At 49.1% G+C, this 10,564-nt stretch overlaps 1 pseudogene; it reads left to right on the top strand.

Annotated features, from left to right (window-relative positions):
• Positions 1–4,261: 4,261 nt before the first annotated feature.
• LOC129069162 (uncharacterized) lies at positions 4,262–4,466 on the top strand (annotated as a pseudogene).
• The last annotated feature ends 6,098 nt before the right edge of the window (positions 4,467–10,564 follow it).

Genomic DNA, 10,564 nt, shown 5'->3' with positions numbered 1-10,564 from the left:
TCAGTGAGCCTGGAGCTGGGAAGGTTTGAGCACAACCAGGTCTCAAAACCTGTACAAGTCACCTCTAGCACATCACTGAAAAAGTGCAGATACCCTAGGGTCTTACAAAATGTTACACGGCTTATGTATTCGTAGTGGGCATGACTCTCCCTCCAGACACAGACCAGCTTGAAAGGTTAGTGTTGGTCTTCCTGTGTCCCCCACGCCCCTTCTCGGGCCTTGGCTGGGTGTCACACAGGGCTAAGGTGTAGGGGCTGCCTCGGGTCCTTGGTCCAAGGAAACATGCATGGACTCCACATCTGTTTGTTCTCTCCGCTCAGATGGAATCTCTTTCCAGCCTTGGCGTCTACTTAAAATAATAACCATGCCATTCTGTTCTGGCACATGCGAATTATGGCCCAGTTCTGCGTGGTTGTGATGTGAGAATAGCTAAACAAAAAGACTTTTCTTCTCCCTCCACCAAAAGCAGAGCTGCAGAGAATAACGTAATGGCCATTTTCAGTGCCAAAAACCAAAGTGGTGATTTTCTGCATCTTCAAAACTCATAATGATGGGCCTGAATCTTTGGATATGGTTTAGATGAGGAACAGTGAATGAACCTCCAAGAAGCAGCTTTTCTGTGATGAGCAAGCAATTCCTTTATAAACAGGGGAAAATAGACTTCAGTGCCATTATGCACAATTTTGAATATACCACATGATTTTTATACGACAAAAATGAATAGAAAAAAATGTTTGAAGGAAATGTACCCAGCTGTTAACGGTGTTTGTCTTTGACTACGAAAATATTTGCAATTCTTTCCTTTCTTATATATTTTTAGTATCCAAACTTTAAAAAGTAAAACCCAAGCATTATTTTGATAGTAGAGGAGAAAATTATTTAATTTGCAAAAGCAAGATAACAAACAAAGAAATAAACCATGTTCCCAAAGCCACGCATGAAAACCACAGGAGATCCGGGAGGTCGAAACTGCCTTGAACACATGTCTGGGGGTTGGGGGAGCCTCCGCTGGGGTGGAGGGTGGTCAGAGGCAGCAGCAAGAGGACAGCTTAGAGGACAGCTCTCTCAGTTCTGCTGACATTGTCCTGGCAGTCACTACCTGCCACTTTACCGCAGAAATTGGCAGCTGCTGCCTGGACCATTGGTCTCGGCGTCTGCCAGCATAGGGTTTCCAGGACTTGGGACTGAGCGAGAAAAAGACATGACCGCAAGGTGGCAGTAGCACACACACACACACATTATCCTGGGATGCTTTGAGGGGCTTGCACGTGGGGAAAGTCCCTGAGGCTGGATTTTGTGGGGTTGCTTCCCAGAAGTGGGGAGGGTAGGAAAACCGGGGGAGAGTGGGGCACTGGAGGGGCAGCTTACGTGTCTAGGTAAGAGTGGAGAGTCTCAAGGTCAGAGGACTCTGAAGGTCGGTGGGGGCTTAGCGCCCTTACCTATAAGACCCTATCTTACCAATAGCGAACAGCGCTGCCCTGAGGTTTCACAGGATGTGCAAAGAAGGCAGGTCCTACCTGGCTAAAAGTTTGCTGGTTTGGGCTATTTTAAAAATAATATCAGTCTGGCCACCTTGAGCGTTTGAGCTAACACGTCGCAGCCTGCAGTGAAGCCATCAACGTCTCGGAGCTGGTTCACAGAGGTCACCTTTGGCTCATTTGATACACAGTGGGGGCCCATCACCCCAGCAAAGGAAAGCCCTGCTGGGTGGGGCTGACGAGGGCAGGCAGGCGGAGACCGCCTGGCCCCTCCCTCGCAACCACATCACCGTCCTCACCTCCGAGCCACCGGGGAGGATGGATTTCAACCCAAGGGCCTGTCTTTTCCAGGGTTGCCTCTCCGTGACCAGGGGAGCAGACTAAAGTCGTGGTGGAACTAGAAGTGACACCAGAAGTGACACCTGTGGCCTGCGTGCTCAGAACTGTCCACTCTGACCTCAACCCTGACCCTCCGTCAATCAGCCAGGCCCACACACACGTGGGCCTGGCCTTCAGCATTTGCAGCAATACCTCATCTGCTAGTGACATTCAGGAGAAAGGGCACATAAGGCTTGAGGCTTGAGAATGGAAAGGGAGAGACCCGTTATATCCAAACTAAGAGAGAGCAAAGGTAGAAACGTCACTCGCTGGTAAAACAGAATGTAAAGCAAAAAGCATCATAAGGAGTAAGGAAGGGTGTTTTGTACTACATATTTGTAAAAAGCACAATAGAATAAAAAGATATACCTCTCACAAACACACATGCACCAAGCACTATAACCTCAAAATCTAAAATCCAGCAGTGGATGGATGGGCAGAGAAATAGGCCAATCAACAGTTTTGGAGAGTTCAACACAGTTTTTCCTGAAAATGGTAGATTAAGCAGGCGAAATTTAAAAAAAAATAATGAACAGAGGTAGCAAATACTTTCACAATATTATTGAGCTTGAACCATTCGACGTATGTAGAACTCAATACCAAATTAACAGAGAACACATGTTCTTTTCAACCATATCTAAAATTCTTACCAAAAAAATGCATGCATGTGATCAGAAAGGACATTTGTACAGATCATCCAAAGCTAAAGCAAGGAACTTGGAGCAGAGAGCGCTTGGGTCCTTGCAGGCTCTCAGTATGGAGGATTCCGGGATTTACTTCCTTTCACGCTCAGAAATAAGTGCTCGGCAGGAAGGACAATGTAAGAGCACTCTGAGGGAAGGAAGCAGGGGACCCCACTAACGGGGGCCATGGAAGACTCCTCTGAGCACAAGCAGAAGCGGCCGTTTGCGGTGTAGAGCAATAGAGGAGAAACGGGGGCCATCAAGAACACCCAGTGACATCTGAGGATGTCGCTAAGATGGGGGTTTGCCTGAGGGAGGGGGGTCAGGCTCATTGCGAATATGGGGGTGGGAATTTACAGCCAAGGAGCAGGCTGGGGTCAGTGGGGGGGCAACCGCCAGGAGGAAGCACCCGGGGAGGGTTCTGGCTGAACCGGCCTGACCAGATTCTTGCTGAAGACGGGCCAGGCGATCAGACAGACCTCACTGCGGGGTGGTGAAGGATGAGGGTCCTGATCAGATATTGAGGAAGATCCGGTATTGAAGGTGGGGTTCTGGTTACCCTGACATAGCAGCACCCTTGCTAAAACGAGATTGTACAAGAGAGTGCACAGGTGAGCTTCGAGAAGGTTCCTGACTGAAGTTTGGGGAAGCTAAGAGCCATTGGGAGAGGTGGCGAGGATGCTTGGGGGTCTGGTACAGAACATGGCAGACAGGGGGGAACGTCTGACCTGGCCTCTGAGAAAGATAAGAATCAACTGGAACGCAGCGTGGCCCCCAGTGTCCAAGCTCCCTGGCACGTGACTTGCGCTCGGCCCCCCGTGGGCAAGACCGCCTCCCCACACCCGCACGCCGAGCCCGACCGTGCGGCTTGCTTGGCCCAGTGGGACGTTAGCAGACTGAACGCAGCAGGTGTGAACGTGCATACGTGTTCTGTCGGCACCTCTGTGTCCTGGCCATCGGCAAAGCGACGTGCGAGCGGGACGAGGCTTGGGCCAGGACAAGACATGTGGGGCGCCGCCACCACCACGCCTTGCTGAAATGCCACTCTGCCTTCTTTTCAGGTCACTAGCGCCAGGCTTTTGTGACAAATTAATACTGAGTTTCTGCTCTCGTTAGCCAGCGATGAATGCTAAGGGGAAAAGCCAAACTACAGGACACTCACTAACAGAGTTCTAAAGAAGTGACCCTTTGTATTGCAACTTCGGTCCCAGCGCTGAGTGTCCTGCAGTCCCATGCGGGGCAGCCTGGCGCTGTCTGTGCCCTGATTATGGCCCTGGCACCCTCACACACATGCTCCGCGGGGCTTCCGCGCAGGGGGTGGATGACACACTTGTCTGAAACGCACATCTGAAGCAGACGAGTACGTCTTCTGTTCAAACACATGTTTTAATAGGTTGTGTTTTATTTTGTTGGCACCTCGTTTAAACACTTGCACTGCCTTCATAGTCTGTGATTAATTCCAGGTTCCTCTTCACGGGGGAATTGCTCAGAGCCGCTCTCGGGCTGTGCCGCGCTCCGCGTTCGCCGGCGTGACTCACCTTCTCACCGCTCCGGAGCAGGTAGCGCGGCCACGCCGCTCCTGCAGGAAATGAGTGGGAGCGGGCGGGGAGGCGGCCAGCCTCCGCCCCTGCTCTGCTCTTGACTCCGGAGGGAAGTTTTTTCAGAAGGGTGATTTTCTGGCAGTATAAGGCTATTAGATTTGTATTTCTTTTAAAAAATCTAATCGCTTCTCGGCCTTTTGGCTAAGATCAAGTGTAGTATCTGTTCTTGTAAGTTTAAAAATCTTTCCAATGAAATATAACGTATAGAAATAAACACACATAATCAGTGTGTAGCTTGATGGAGTGGAGCCATGCGCACCCACGGCCGCGTCCAGCTCCAGAACGGGCGCCGGAGCTTTCTCTGCGCCCTCTTTCCCCGACTCCTTTTGCAGCCGGCTTCAGTGAGGTGTTACGGACATAAGCACCGCACGCGTTTGTAGGGCACAATGTGATGCTTTTAAATGTGTAGACACTGTGAAATGATCACACAATCCAACTGCGTAACACGTTTATCACCGCGCATGGTTATTTCTTTTTGTGCGTGTGAGGACCCTTACGACCTACTTCCTCAGCCCGTTTCAGATACACAACATTATTCTCTACGGTCGCCATGCTGCACGGCCGGTGTCCAGAATCCCTTTATCCTGCCAAACCGAGACTTCGTGCCCTCGACAGCCCTGCCTTCATCCTCGCCCCCAGCCCCGGGCAACCAGCGCCTCTGCGAGTGCGACGTTTAAGATTCCACACGGACGTGAGGCCGCGCAGCCTGAGTCTTTCTGTGACTGGCTTGTTGCACGTAGCATGACGCCCTCCAGGTTCATCCGTGTCGTCGCAATTGACAGGCTTTTTTTAAGGCTGACTGATACTCCACTGCGTGTGTGTGCGTCATGTTTCTGTATTCATTCGTCTGCTGATGGACAGTTAGGTTGTTTCCGTGTGGCTGCTGTGCCTAACGCTGCGATGAACTGGAGACAGCAGGTATCTCTTCAAGATTCTGATTCCAATTTTTTTTGGTTATACACCCAGAAGTGGAATTGCGGGATCGTGCACCCCCGATTTTGAACCCAGTAAGTGAGCTGCCTGCCTCTGAAGTTTATTTAAAGGGACTACAGACTACATACTCTATACTATATACTCATAGATTTATATCAAATACTCTATATTCTATATGTCTCATTGATATATTCTTGTCTTTTTTTTTTAACTGTTAGGTGTGTGAGGTTCATATATATTACTAAACTTAGCGATTCTTTGTTCATTTCCATTGTTGTATAATATTCCACAACAAACCACAGTTTATTTATGTATTCTATCATTGATTCTGTCCCCAGTGACTAATGACATAGACTCTAACTTTCAATATTTATCAGCCATTTATCCAATAACTTTTGTTCATTTTTCTATTGAATCTTATTTCTTTGGGGTTTTAAAACATTTTATTTGATTTTTAAATATCTTTTAATCTACAGGAAAGTTGAAAGAATTATAAAATGAATGGCCATGCAGCTCTTCATCTAGATTTGTAAGTTGTTAACAACTTGCCACATTTGCTCTCTCTGTCTGTGCATCTATGTATCTATCATCTATATATCCATGTATCTATGTATGTTTATATATATCTATCCACCATCTATCTACATATCTATCTACCAATCAACTTTTTTGTGACTCACTTGAGAGTAAGTTATAGACATCATACCATGTATCACCAAATTCTTAAGAATTCCTTAAGCACAGGGGCACTTTCTTTCAAAACCACAATCTAGTTGCCAAATTTGAGGAATATCGTATTTTTATATTGCTATTGTATAACATGTACTTCATATTAAAAATTTGCCGATTGTCCCAACACTGTCTCTGTGACATTTTCTTTCATTTAGGGCCACACCTGGCATTGAGTTGTTAGCCATCTGTAGACTCTTTCCATCTGAATAGGTTCTTAGTCTTTGTCTGTCATGGTTCTGACCATTTTGAAGTCTACAGGCTAGCCTTTCTGTAGAGCTTGTCCTGACAGGCTGTCTCCGGTTGCTTCTTCAGGATGGATTCAGTCTACTTATTTTCCTCAGAATGTCCTACAGCCGAGGCTGCGTCCCCCCCGTTCCGGTCGGCTGCCCACCACTTGGGCCCCTCAGATAAGGGGAGGTCAGCCTTGTTTCTCCACCAGAAGTTATGTTTCCCTTCCATGGAATTAACATGTAATCTGTGGGGAGATGATGTCATGTCGATGGATATCATGTTCCCCAAAAAACATTCACCCAAATTCTTGTCTGAAATCATGATAACTACGGCAGTTGCAAAATGGTGATTTTTCTAACTCTATAGGACTTTTACATTTATTAGTTTGTATTCTACCATTTAAAAAAAGGAGCTTTCCCTTCTTTGTTTATTCATTTGCCTGTACTTTTAGTATGTTACGGACTCTTGTATTCATTTTCTCTGTCCTTGGTCATAAGGCCTCTCTCCCGCTGGTGTTGAGTTGGTTATTCAGGATGATTGCTCCATGATTTAGTCGTAATCCCAGCGTGGCCCTGGGGGAGGTCAGTGCAGCTTCCACTCACTCCTTCTCCATCCTGGGTCTCTCTACTCTTCTGTTCATTTTGCATTCCATGTGTTATTATTCATTTTTGTCATTGTTCTTTGGAGAATGGAATTGTCCTAAATTTAGCCGTGGGAGCTCCTTAATGACCATTTGGACGTGTTGTGTTGGGGATCAAGCTTTGAACACTTCCTTGTGGTGCAAGATGCTCCAGGGTCATTAAAGGAGACTTGTAATGAATGTAACAATGAAAGTCCCAGTCCCCGCTGCCTCCCTCAAGGACCCCACTTCCTGTATTCCGATGCGGAGACCCTCGCCTGCCCAAGGCCAGGAGATCTTGTCCCTGTGATCCCTTCCACGGGCTGTAGTGCAACATTCCCCGCTGCACACGCAAGCACACAGGGCTGCCTGCCCTGAGGTCTGTTTATGGGCTGCAGCAGACCCTGCGAGGAGAAGGGGCAGGGAGTGAGACCGGAAGGAGGCTTCACTGATTACGTGGGGCCAACGGGTAGAAGCCAGAACTGGGGGGATCGGGGCAAGGCCCACCCGGACCCCCAGGCGCTACTCATAAGCATTGCTCCCCGGCCACGTCCAGACCTCATTTCCTACAGGCATCCCTGGCACCCCGATGTCCTGGTTGTTCCGGGAACCCACTGAGCAGCCCTTCACCTGTAGCCGACCCTCCCACCTGAACTCAACTCTCCCAGACCTGCTCTGGGCTCCACTTCCCTCCCCCGAGCCCTGGGCTCCCCGCTCCCCTCCACAGACGCCCAGCCCGGACCAGCTGGGCCCGGCGCCCGCGTCCCTCCCTGCGCTGTGCCCCTGCGCCCGTCTCCACGGCGCTCACCAGCCGCGCACGGAGGCTGGCACGCTGGGTCACACGCAGGGCCTCTCGCAGTCCTGGCGTGCCATTTTGACATTTTCAAGTCGATTACCGCACACCTGTGCCGAGCGGACTCCTCCGTGAGAAAGAACGTCTCACCGCTTTTACAGCCACCTCTGCATTTCTCATTTCACCTCTTTGTATGTGGATTTTTAACAATTATATTTGACACAGATTTGCCTGGTTCACTGATTAACTGAACAAGGAAGTGACTCTTGGTTCTATTTATGGATTCCATCTATGTTCCAATTAATTAATTTCTGTCATATTTTTAAATTTCTCTTCTCCAGGTTTTCTCAGGACTAATTGTGTTTAAAAAGAGAAATGAGAAAGGAAACACGTTCCTTCTGTCCCTCCGTTTTGAAAAGCGCCTTTCTCTCCGAGGGCCTCTCACAGAGGCTGTGACGCGTGTGCACGGATGTGGCTCCTGTTTCCATTCTCATTTAAGTAAGACACCATTGTACATTTTTATTTACTTCTTAATCCGTTGGGTTTTTAGACAAGGGACTTTCATCTTCATTTATTTGTAAGTTTCTGAGTGACTTCGGGGCTTTCTTTGGAGCCCCTGTTATTAATGTGTGACTTTACTATATCATAGTAAAAAACGTGTTCTGGTCACTGCTTCGGGGAAACATGGGATCTGCAGAGGCGACTGTGTGATCATTTCCTAAATTTTCATGGATGTTTAAAGTAAGAAAGGAAGCTCGTTTATTTGTTCTAAAAAATTACATGTCTATACATTTCCCCTTACAAATTACACGGGTCAACTCTCCCCTGCACAGCGTTTAGTTGTGTTTAATCTCTTCTGGACGGACAGGTTGTTTGAAAACCTTACCATAGATTCTCTGTAGAATGTCGTTTGCACTTCTAATAATTTTTGCTTTCTTGAGTTTAAGCCAAGCTCTAACACCATTATCTTTTCCCAGTGAATTAGGTGTCGTGTCTATTAAAAATTGTTCTATTTGCCCCATTAAATAATGTTGGCTGGGAATTCAATCTCTCTGCAATTCCACTTCTCCTCCATACGTGCTAACACTTACAAGTTCTGCACTGGCTCCTCCTCTAATTTCCCGCTCTCCGTCTCCCGCCGGGGGTAACAGCGTGTCCGGGAAGATCTTGGTGTGTCCATGTGCCGCTTCAATCCCCTCCTGTCCCGCTCTGTCCCTGTGTGTTGTGCTCTCCACTTTAATGTGGCCTCACGGCTCCGCTCCTCGTCTGCTCTTTGCCTCGGAGACATGCGTTTAGCTCGCTCTGATCCTCTGAAAGGGCCTCGAACTCTGACACCCTTTGTGGAGTCCCATCAGAGCGGTGCTTTGTCGGAGCGCGTCTGGCAGAACGCCGTGAGGTGGCGTGTGGGAAAGAGATCTCGGGTCACACACCACAAAGGAGGTGGCACGCTCTGTCCCCCCGCCGCGAGAGAGGCTTCGAGGACCACAGCGTGGAAAAGGTCCTGCTAAGTGCAGCAGAGAAGGGGGAAGGACATCTGTCTTTCTTGGTTTCCCAGGATTATTTGTAGTCGGGCTTACACCGCTATTACAGCCTGGTGTCCTCAAGCAGATGTCGAAGTGGCCAAAAAGCTCACGTGTTTCTTTCCGTAAGATGACTCTAATACTGCTCAGTTGGCTGTAACTTCATTTGAAACGATTGTGTTAAATTGTTTTGTGACCGCTGTCATCTATCAGCGTGCGTTAAAAAAAAACTTATCAAAATTGGTGAATTTTTGTGTAGCAATTTTAATACGGAGGATGGTAGAAAATATGAGGTGTTTTCAGCATATATTATTTCATAAAGGTAAAAATGCAACTGAAACACACACACACAATTTGAGAAGGTGCTGCCACTGATCAAACGTGTTGAAAGCAGCATGCGAAGTTTCATGCTGGAGCTCTCTCGCTGGACGATGCTCCACGGTCAGGTAGACCAGTTGAGGTTGATAGCGATCCAATCGAGACATTGAGAACAATCAATGTTCTACCATGCAGGAGATATCTGAGCATATTCAGAATAGCCAAATCAATAAAGTTACTGGTGAAAATGAAAAATGTGTCTTTTATTTTACCAAAAAAGTAAGCTTTTTAGCCAACCCAGTACTTCCCAAATGTTAGCCCACTATGAAGTCCTGAGCCTCCGTTGGTATGGGGTTGGGGGAAAGCTGGTTTCAGAACTGAGCAATTCCTCTCCCCGTAAACCCTTCTGCTCTTAAGACCAGTGGTGCGGCTTGGTGCCTGGAAGACAGTGGGCGCCCGGAGCAGAGGCTCACAGACCCGGGCAGGCAGGACCTGGGGCAGGTCCCCCGGGGCATGAAGGGGAAGAGGAGTCCCGCAGTGGGGGAGGGCGGGGGGGCACCGGGGAGGAGGGGGAAGGAGCCGAAAGGCAGAAACCTCGCAGCCCGAGGTCCACAAGCATCCGGAGATGGAAGCAGGGAGTTCTGGAACATCCTGTAGGGAATGAAGGCCAACCCCACGGCCAAGGTGTGGCTGAGACCCTGGGGTCCCCCAGCTCTACAGAGAACCAGCGGGGGACCGGGGGACCCTCAGACGCTTGCAGCAGGGCCAGACAGGCACAGGTAGAACTGGGGCATCACACAGAGGCCTCAGAGAGCCCTGAGTGTGGGTCAGAGTTTTTGCCGGAAACAGAGGGCACACATGAGTTAGGACCCCGGGGGTAGAGGTGAATAAAGGGACCACCTCCGAAGTGGGTGCGTTGCATGCACCGGCCTGGCCTGAGAGAGGCAGGAGAGGCTGTGTGCCTGAATGACACCCTAAATTGCAGCCCTTCCATGGACTGGACTTTCTAGTGACCAGCAGGGACCTGTGTGTCACTTTGGAATGGCCAGAGAAGCCATGGGTCTTCCCAGATCTTCACCGGGGCTGGGAAAACCCAGAGCTGCAGAGCTCATTCGGCGGGACATCAGAGGACACAACTGCATGGCCCCTGCAGACAGCAAGTCCCCTGGTCCCGTGAGCTGGGTGTACGTAGAATCCTGGGAGGGAGCCCGGCCATCAGCTACCAAAGCGCTTACCCCTTCCAGGCCGCTGAAGGCTTCCACCTGCATTTCGAGTCTC

The sequence above is a fragment of the Pteronotus mesoamericanus genome, unplaced genomic scaffold (genome assembly GCF_021234165.1).
Source record: "Pteronotus mesoamericanus isolate MK-2021 breed Mesoamerican mustached bat unplaced genomic scaffold, CSHL_Meso_final contig_1018, whole genome shotgun sequence".
Lineage (NCBI taxonomy): Eukaryota > Metazoa > Chordata > Mammalia > Chiroptera > Mormoopidae > Pteronotus > Pteronotus mesoamericanus.
This window is presented reverse-complemented; position numbering and strand designations above follow the sequence as displayed.